This window comes from Canis lupus, chromosome 28 (assembly GCF_048164855.1).
Source record: "Canis lupus baileyi chromosome 28, mCanLup2.hap1, whole genome shotgun sequence".
Lineage (NCBI taxonomy): Eukaryota > Metazoa > Chordata > Mammalia > Carnivora > Canidae > Canis > Canis lupus.
Genome location: NC_132865.1, coordinates 13,246,926 through 13,256,694, shown reverse-complemented (window position 1 = coordinate 13,256,694; position 9,769 = coordinate 13,246,926). Strand labels below are relative to the sequence as shown.

The 9,769-nt window shown below is 36.4% G+C and overlaps 1 pseudogene; it reads right to left on the bottom strand.

Annotated features, from left to right (window-relative positions):
* Positions 1-285: 285 nt before the first annotated feature.
* LOC140619915 (Y-box-binding protein 1 pseudogene) lies at positions 286-3,246 on the bottom strand (annotated as a pseudogene).
* Between the last annotated feature and the right edge of the window lie 6,523 nt (positions 3,247-9,769).

Genomic DNA, 9,769 nt, shown 5'->3' with positions numbered 1-9,769 from the left:
AACAATTTAAAAACCTTTAAAGGTGTATTGAGAAAAACCACGTTTGTTTTTTTTTTTCAATACGTTTGTCATTACCAAAAAGAGGCGTCTTTAGGTTAAAGAATAATAAAACTGTAAAAATAGTTAATTAATTAATTAATCAAAAATAAAAATAAAAGAATAATAAAACTGTAGATAATGTAGATGGTTTTATTTATCTGGTACTTGGGCAAAAAGCAACCCCTTAAGGTCTTCAGCTCCACTCTTTTGTTCATTTCTTATTGATGGCATCTCATCTTCATTCCTTCATGTTGGATGAGTAACCCAGATGATGGTGGAGATGGTAAACTGGCCTTTACTCAACCCTGCCCTGCTCAGCCTCGGAGTGGACGAAGTGTTAGCTGGTGGATCGACTGCTTTGGTCTCTTTGCCATCTTGTGGTTTAGGGTTTTCTGGGCATCTGTGTAGGTAGTTGAAGTTGCGGTGGTACTGACGTTGAGGTGGCTGCTGATCTTGGGGTCATCTGCTTGATTTTCCTTATCATCCTTGTTGCCATCCTCTCTAGGTTGTCTTTGGTGAGGAGGACCTGTATGGGATCATGGTCTATAACCTCGATTCATACTCTGTCTCACTGGTCTACCTTGTTCTTGTGCACCTGGTTGTCAGCACCTGCCATCCCTTCTCCCTGCACAGGACGGTTGGAAAACTGTGGTTGACGCCCATAGGGTCTCCACATTAGTAAGGTGGGAACCGTACGTAGCCTGCAGTAGAGTGGGCACTGTTGGGCCTGGCCTTAGGGAGTACTTTCCGATCCCTGTTCTTTTCCTTTTACTGCTTTGACTGGAACCCCACCAAGGCCGGGTACATTTGCTGTGTCCACACCCATTTTTCCTTCAACAACATCACACTCCACAGTCTCTCCATCTCTACGCTGCGAAGGTACTTTCTGGGGTTATTCTTCATGGCAACCTGGTGGACAGATATATCTTCCTTGGTGTCATTCCTGTTGGGGAAACCAAATCCTTTTCTTATGTTGAAACAGTTTACAAATGTTCTGAAAACATTTGTTGTGATGACCTTCTGGTCTCTGTCAGGCAGGTGCCGCCCATGTGAGGCCCCACGGGCCACCGGCCACCCCTCCCTGCCCTGCTGCCCGTGGTGCCAGGCCTGGTGTGGGCAGCAGTGAGGGCGAGGGTGGCTGCTGGTCTCTGCCTTGCTGTTCAGGGTTTGGGTGATCATGACTGGGGCCAGGGGTGCAGCTGCTCAGGGCTCTCTGGGGTCTGCTCTCCACTCCCACTATTGATCGAACTCCTAGGGATTTAAAAATGATGTCATTTTGAGTGTATTTCTCTTGTTTGTCTCTTCAGTCCTTTGCCCCAGCTTCATTTTTATCCACTGCCTTCCATTAAGGGGACCAAATGGTTTCCAAAAGCCCAGATGTAGACCATATTCTCTCAGCCACACCAACCCCAAAAGAACTATTTTTCCTTTTTTTCTGATGGACATGAATTCATTGACCTGAAATTAGTCCATACATAATCCTAATTTAATCATAAGAAAGGGATGGAATACATTGACTAGATTATACCTGGGTCAAGTACCTAACTCTAGAGCCAGAAAAAAGTCAGGCCAATGTACATCACATTCCCTGCAAATGGAGAGATGAGTTTTCCAAGAAAAAAACAGGTTGCTGTTTACAGAAAAAAAGATAATGGATGATGGAAAGATAAAAATTACAAAGAAGCAAGATATTTATATTTATTTATTTATTAAAATATTTTATTTATTCATGAGAGACAGGCAGAGACATAGGCAGAGGGAGAAGCAGGCTCCCTGCGGGAACCCTTCATCCCAGGACCCCGGGATCATGACCTGAGTCAACAGCAGACACTCAACTACTGAACCACCCAAGTGGCCTCCAATTCATATTTTGAAATCCTGACCTCAATGTGATGGTATTTGCAGATGGAGCCTTTGGAGAGATAATTAAGTTTAGATAAGATTAAGAGTTTGAGGCCTTCATAATGTGATTGGTGCCTTTAGGAGACACCAGAGCCTTCTCTTTTTCTCAATCTTGTTCTCACTCTTTCTCAATGTTTAGAATACTTTGAAGGGTTTTACCCATGTGATGGGGATCATGGAATCCACAAAACACTTTGATGTATTTCTTGATGGGGATCATGGAATCCACAAAACACTTTGATGTATTTCTTCTCTCTCTCTGTCCCATGTATGAAATTGAAGAAACTGAAGGCTCTTTCCTCAGACAATTGGATGACTTCCTTTGGTGCCTCTTGATTGGACAGACCAATATCTTTGCTGGAAGTGATATGGTATGAATTTTTGTGCACCCCCAAACCCCATATGTTGTCATCCTAACCCCCAAGGTGATGGTATTAGGAGATGAGGCCTTTGTGAGTTAATAAGTTATGAGGGCTGACCTCTCATGATAGGCATTAGTGTCTTCATAAAAGAGGCCTGAGGAAGCCCCCTTGCTCTTTTTGCCAGGTTAGGACATGGTTAGGACATGAGAAGACATACATGAGAAGACATTGGTCTATGTGTAAGGGGGCTCTCACCACACACCACATCTGCCTGTGCAGTGATCTTGGACTGCCAGCCTCCAGAACTGTAAGAAATAAGTGCTTCTTGTTTATAAACCACCCATTTTATGGTATTTTGTTATAGCATCCTGAGCAGTCTAAGGTAGAAAGTATATCAAATTTCCTAGCATCAGAAACTGATCAGTCACATATCTGTTCAATGGGGAAACTAACACCACCTGATAAATTTACTGTAATAGATATATGGAATCACCTTATGTATTTGTAACTCATTTTCATAAAAGAGTGTTCCTGCCTTATATCTAAAGACAGATAACTATTAAAAACTATTAAAAACACAAATAGAAAATCTGTTTCAAGGCAAAAAGTAGAGTTAAAATAATTGCCATGATATGAATTCACATTTGACATTGAGCTTCTTGGTTGTTCAGGCAAATGGGGAAGACAGTAAAGTTTTACTACAGTATTTGTTATCAAAATGATCTTCAAGGGAAATTGTATGTCTGGGTTTTTGTATGTGTGTACTTGTGTTTCCTAAGCCAAGTCAACTTTGTGTGCTGAGTATTCTGCTGGGCAACTGGGCAATGTTCTTTGTTTTTGTTTGTTAGTTGTCAGTTTTTGCAAGTTCTGTTTTATATATTTAAACTATGTTCCTACATTTCTGAGCCATTGTCTCATTCTTGTATCGTCCATATACATTCATGTTAGTGTGGTTGATTGCTTGGTGTCTTTCCATAGATAGAGAAATACGTGTTATTTGGCTATTCCATCAGGGGAAAAGGTAATTTGGACCATGTATTAGAGATAGCCACCAATCTGTTTAGATCCAAAGAGAGACATTAGAAGAATCAGAAAAAAAAAAAGGATACTCATGATGTAATTACCATTTAGTACCATTTTATTCATATAGGCCTTTTTTTTTTTAAGTATAGACTAGCTAAAATGTCATAATGGAAGATTACAAAATCTCAAATCATAGTCTGGAGTACTGATATTTTCTATCAACATTTTTGTAATTTCTCTCTGTGTGTTTAGGAAGGACAAGATGTGTATTGGAAAAAGAAAGGATCTGGAATTGGACAGACCTGCATTCAAATTATGGCTCTGTCATTTATGAACTGCATGAACTTAGGATCTGTAACATTCTCAGATCTCTGAGCCTTAGTAGTCTGTCTTGTCTGGATGGCTTGACAATACCTCTCACAAATTTGTGAAGATAAATGAGATGATGAGTTTATAACACCTGATAGTACACAGCTCTATAAGTATTTTTAAATGAATAAATGAATGGATCCTTCTAGAATAAATTATGATGATGGCAATGATAATTTATTAAGAGACAAATGTTGGCTGAAGTACCAAAACAGGTAGAGAATGGTAATTAAATAATACAATATCAATAAGAATTTGATACAATCATATAAGACCTGCAAGAATTTGGTTTGTTATCCTAAAAATATTTTTAAGTAAGAAGAGACTATAAGAAGCTAATTTAACTCAAAATGCTTGGCATAATCTAATTATCATAAATGGTCTGACAACTCATTTTCTATTTTGCAGCAATTAAAAGGAATTAGAATGATTAATTTTGCTCAAAAAGAAACAAACGCATAATCATAAAGAAAGTTTCCTCTGTGGGAAAACAATGTAACCTTTTGCTTCCCTATCCCTCTTGGGCATAGAAAATATGTTTTTGATGGCTCTGGGCCATTTTACTTTATTCCTTATAGGGAAGAAATCCGAACTAGGAAATTTTCTCAAGGATTCTGGCCTTTGTTTTAGTAGCTAATACACACTTGTGGTTTATTTCTTCTCAAATATCTGGTACATATATTAGGCAAATCCACTGCTTTAAGAAGAGAACAAAGTCATTCAGAAAAGTCTGACAATAAGAGACCAAAGGCAACTGAGGCAAACACAAAAAACAAAAAGAAAAAAGAAAGAGCAAGGATTGTCTTATTTATGCCAGTCAAGTGAATTAAATAAGGCAACGGTGGGAATTTAATAGACATAAACATTATGATCCACAATGAAGAATACGTATGCACCAATTAACATAGCATTACATAGATCATAAGTTTAAAACTACCAGAACTTCATGGAGAAATAGATGGAAACACAGTAGCAATAGGCTCTTGTAGCACAAGTGACCAATTAACTCAACAAAAAAAATGCATAAGGATATGAAAAACCTAAGTCCATGAAACAGTTACAAAAGGTGACCATCAGTTTTGCTACAAAGAAAATCATGACAAATTCCCAAAGGTAGAAAAAACAAAGTAAATGTTCTTTGATCAAATTGTAATAAAACAAGAATTAATCTTGCAATAAACAAGAACACAAGAAACAAGAATTATAGGATAACTCTAAAGTGTTTAGGGGAAATTTCCTTAAAAATTATATTGATAAACAACAATAAATTAAAATAACAAATGATGAGATCCCTGGGTGGTTCAGCAGTTTGACGCTTGCCTTTGGCCCAGGGCGTGGTCCTGGAGTCCCAGGATCAAGTCCCACATCCGGCTCCCTGCATGGAGCCTGCTTCTCCCTCTGCCTGTGTCTCTGCCTCTCTCTCTCTCTCTCTCTCTCTGCCTATCATGAATAAATAAATAAATAAATCTTTATAAAAAATAAAAAAATACAATAACAAATGATGTAGCCAATTCATGAAATTTTAAGATTAAAAGAGTAAGATAAACATAAAATAAACAAAAAAATCTTAATAATAAATAAGAAATTAATAAAAATACTTGAAAATGGGAAAATTAACAAGCCAAAGCTTTGGTTATTTCCAAAAATGAGACAAACTAGTAGTTAACATGTTCAAAAATGAGATAAAAAATGCATAAGATAAGATATAAAAATGGTAATATAGAGGCCCCTGGGTGGCTCAGTTGGTTAAGTTGTCTGACCCTTGGTTAAGGCTCAGTTCCTGATTTCAGGGTCATGAGACTAAACCTCCCATCGGGCTTGGCTTAGTTTGGAGTCTGCTTATGACCTCCTCCCGACCTCACTAAAATAAATAAATCTTTTAAAAAATCCCTCTGCCTCTGCCCCTTCCCCTCTCTAAAAAAAAAGACAATATAACTACAAATACAAGAGAATAAAGATCACTAGAAATATACACCTAATTTTATGAAAATAATTTTTTTTAATTTTTAAAATTGAATTAAGTGGGTAAACAAAAGAAATATAGACTACTAAAACTGGACCCTACTTAAAAAAAAAGAAAATCTAAAAGACCAGTTATACAAAACAAAGAAAATCATCAAAAAGTAATACTTTAAAAAAAAAAAGTAATATTTACTTCACACCCCTCTCATGCACAAAATGTTATTGGGTCCAGACATTTAGGAAACAGATATCCCAAAAGATATGAAAACTCTTTTGGAACATGGAAAAAAGATGGAAAACCTCCAAACTCTTTTCATAAAGTCAGCATAACACTTATAACCTGACAGAAAAATCTGAATAATCTAATAATTATTAAATGGAAAAAGCTATTTACAAGTTTTCCATAAAATTTCCCAGAAAGAAAAAAATCTTAGTTTCAAATAGTTCCATTGGCAAATTCTACCGACTACTCAAGAACCACGTGATAGACATCTAACAAAAACATTTGTAGAGCATGAGAAATAGGGAACATTTCCCAATTTGTGAGATTAGCATATCCTTTACACAAAACCCCCAAACAGTACAGAAAATATGCATTTTAGTTCAATGTCACTGATGAATTCACATCAAACCTTAAACCATTTAAATACAGCAACGTGTCTATCTCTATGTATATAGGAAACACCCCTACTCTCCACCCCTGTGTGTGTCAAAAATTTGTGTTAGACTGCTTCACTTGTATGAAAGACCTACGTTACTGTCTGTTTTCCCTAAGTGAAAGAAATCCAAAATAGATTTTTTGCTTTTTCTAAAAAAGTTGAAAAGTGAAAATAGCATTCAGCCTTTGTTTTGCAGAGAGTCTTTATAGAGACAGTTTGCACTTCAGCAGCAAGAGTGACCTGCCAATGTCCTTTCCTGGGAACTAACGTGGCATCTCAGCATCAAGCTGCCATAGCTTTGAACCAGGTCTGTGAGCATCTGTGTATTATTTTGGTTTATTTTATACATCCTTTAGCAAGATGTGCCCTAAGGTAGCAAACAGCCTAAGAGAGGTTATTTTGGGGTCTGGAAGTGATCAAACATTTTTCCTTTTAAATTACTGGTAATTGCTTCTTTGTTTTATGCCATTTTGGCTTACAAAGTTTTTATAGGAATCTTTGACTTTCGGAGAGCAGGGGAAAATGGTGTATACATATACATATGATTGACCCTTGAACAACTTGGAGGTTAGGGGCTCCAAGCCCTGTGCAGTCAAAAATCTGCATATAACTATTGACTCTCTAAAAACTACTAATAGCCTACTGTTGACTGGAAGTCTTATTGATAACAAACAATTAACACATATTTTATATGTTATATGTATTTTATACTGTATTCTTACAATAAAAATAGACTAGAGATGAGAAAGTGTTATTGGGGGGCCTAGGTGGCGCAGTCAGTTAAGTGTCCAACTCTTGATTTCGGCCCAGGTCATGACCTCATGGTCTTGGGATCAAAGCCCCAGCTCATTCTCTATGCTCAGTGGGGAGTCTACTAGGGAGTCTCTCTTCTATTCTTCTGCCCCTTATCCTCCTCTCTCTCTCATAAATAAATAAATAAATAAATAAATAAATAAATAAATAAATAAATAAAGTGTTATTAAGAAAATCACAGTGGAGAGAAAATGCATTTTCAGTACTGAGTTGTATTTATTGGAAAAATTCACATGTAAAGTGGGACCCGCACAGTTCAAACCCATGTTGTTAAGAACCAATTGCATTTAAAGCATCACTGACAAGTCAGTTTCATCCAAGGAATGCAAAGTTGGTCTAACATTAGAAAATTAATTGATTTAATTCACACTTTAATAGATGATCTTATCATCATATGCAAAATAATATATTTAATAAAATTCAATATCCAATTATCATTTTTTTAAAAAAAGAAAAAGAAAAAGCTCTTAGTAAACCAGGAATGGGAAGGAAACTTTCTTAACCAAATAAAAGGTCTCCAGAAAACCTGTAGCCAACACCCTAAATAATGGTGACAAATTGAAAACAACATTCCCTTTTATATCAAGAATAAAGCAAAGATATCTTCTATCACTATTCTTCTCTACTGGTTGTCCCAGACCATGCAGACTGATAAGAAAAAGATACTAACAAACAGCAAGATTAGAAAAGATGAAGTTACAGGCTAAATGACAGTCTAGAGACCATGCGACATCTGGTTCTGGGTCACAACTCTGACTTCATTTCTCTGTGTTCTGCTCAACCTTGCTGTCCTCTTGCTGTCCCTGCAGGAAACCAAACTCCTGCCTCAGAGCCTTTGCACTTGCTTGTTCTCTCTTCTTATAGCACTCCTCCTGGGTCCTCCATGTGACTCGCTCCTTCAGACTTGCAGAATTCTTCTCAGGTGGCTTCTCTGACCATCTTATTTACAAATCAAACCCTTCTTTCTTCCTCTTCCTTCCAGCATTCCCCTTCTCTCTTCTTTACTTTATTTCTCCAAAGCCATCTAATGGCTACATATTTTGTTTGTTTATCTCTCCCTGAGAGAATACAATCCCATTTCACCAGGGATTTATTTTTTTCTTTTTTATTAACTGTTGAATCCCTGGGTCTTGAAGGGTACCTGGAATGCAGAAGACATTTAAGTAAATATTTATTAAATAAATGAATAAAATCTAGGTGGGAGATTCAAAACATTCTATTATTAGAATGATTAAGAGTTTAGAAAAATTGTTTAAAACAAAATCAATATGGAAAGTTACTTGATTATAACACAACCTAGAAAATAAAATTTTAAAAAACTATTTTTTATAAAAGTAACAACAAATTTTAGAGCTTGTAAGGGAAAAACTGTAAACTATTGTTAAAAGCATAAAAGATGGAGATAAATGGATAAATATATCCCATCCCTCGATAGAGACTCAATATGATAGATTTCACCTTTCCCAAAACTGATCTTGATTTGAAGCAATTCCAATAAAAATTCCAACAGGGTTCTTTTAAAAGAAATATGACAAAGTGGTTTTAAATATAAATGGAAAACAAAAGGGCCATGAATAACCATTCCTAATAAAGAAGAGGAAAATTGAGGACTTTCCTTATGAGAAATAACTTTAGGGGCGCCTGGGTGGCTCAGTCAGTTGAGCTGCTAACTCTTGGTTTTGGCTCACGTCATGATCCCAGGGTCCTGAGATGGGAGTCCTGCCTGGGCTCCCAGAGGGGTCTGCTTGAGATTTTTTTCTTCCTCTGCCCCTCCCCACTGTTCTCTCTCTCTCTCAAATAAATTAATCTTTTAAAATAAAAGACATCACTTTGAAGCTATTGTAATTAAGACAGTATGATATCAGGTAAGGGAGAGATGAGTAGAAAGACAGAACTGAAGAGAGCTCACACATATTTAGAAAATGGATTTATGATGGAGTGGCTAATATAGATGACTGAGTCAAGGATGTACTTAATTTTAATGTAGTTGAATTTATCAATATTTTTCTGATAATATGTGTGCTTCCAATTTTTAGTAAGAAATCCTTTAAGACTGTAATAATAAGGTATTTTCCTAAATGATCTTCTAAAAGTTTTATAGTTGTTCCTTATATCTCCAGCCTATTTGAAACATCTTGTACATGTTGTAAGATAGGGTCCATTTTTAATTTGTTCATTTGTTTGTTTTCCTGCATTGGAGAAATAATTGTTACAGTCCATCTTTGCCTCACTGGTTTGCAATGCCCATTCTGTCATAAGTTAAGGCTTCCACAAATGTGTGGGTCTGATCTCTGGGCTCGCCATTCTGGTTTACATAAATATGAAAGATGAAGGACCTACAAGGTTTTACACTAAGTGAAAAAGTCAAGAGAGACAAATACCATGTGACATCACTTATATGTGGAATCAAAGAAAAAAAAATAAGCAAAGCAAACAGAAACAGATCCATAATACAGAGAACAAACTGGTGGTTGCCAGAGGGGGTGCAGTGGGGGATGAGCAAAATAGGTGAAGGGAATTAAGAGATAAGAAGAAAAAAAAAGAAATGTGAAGATTATCTGCTCCATTAGTCATAGAAATGCAAATTAAAACTATTCCTTATCTACTAAGTTGTCAAAATTTCAAAGGCAGATAATATCA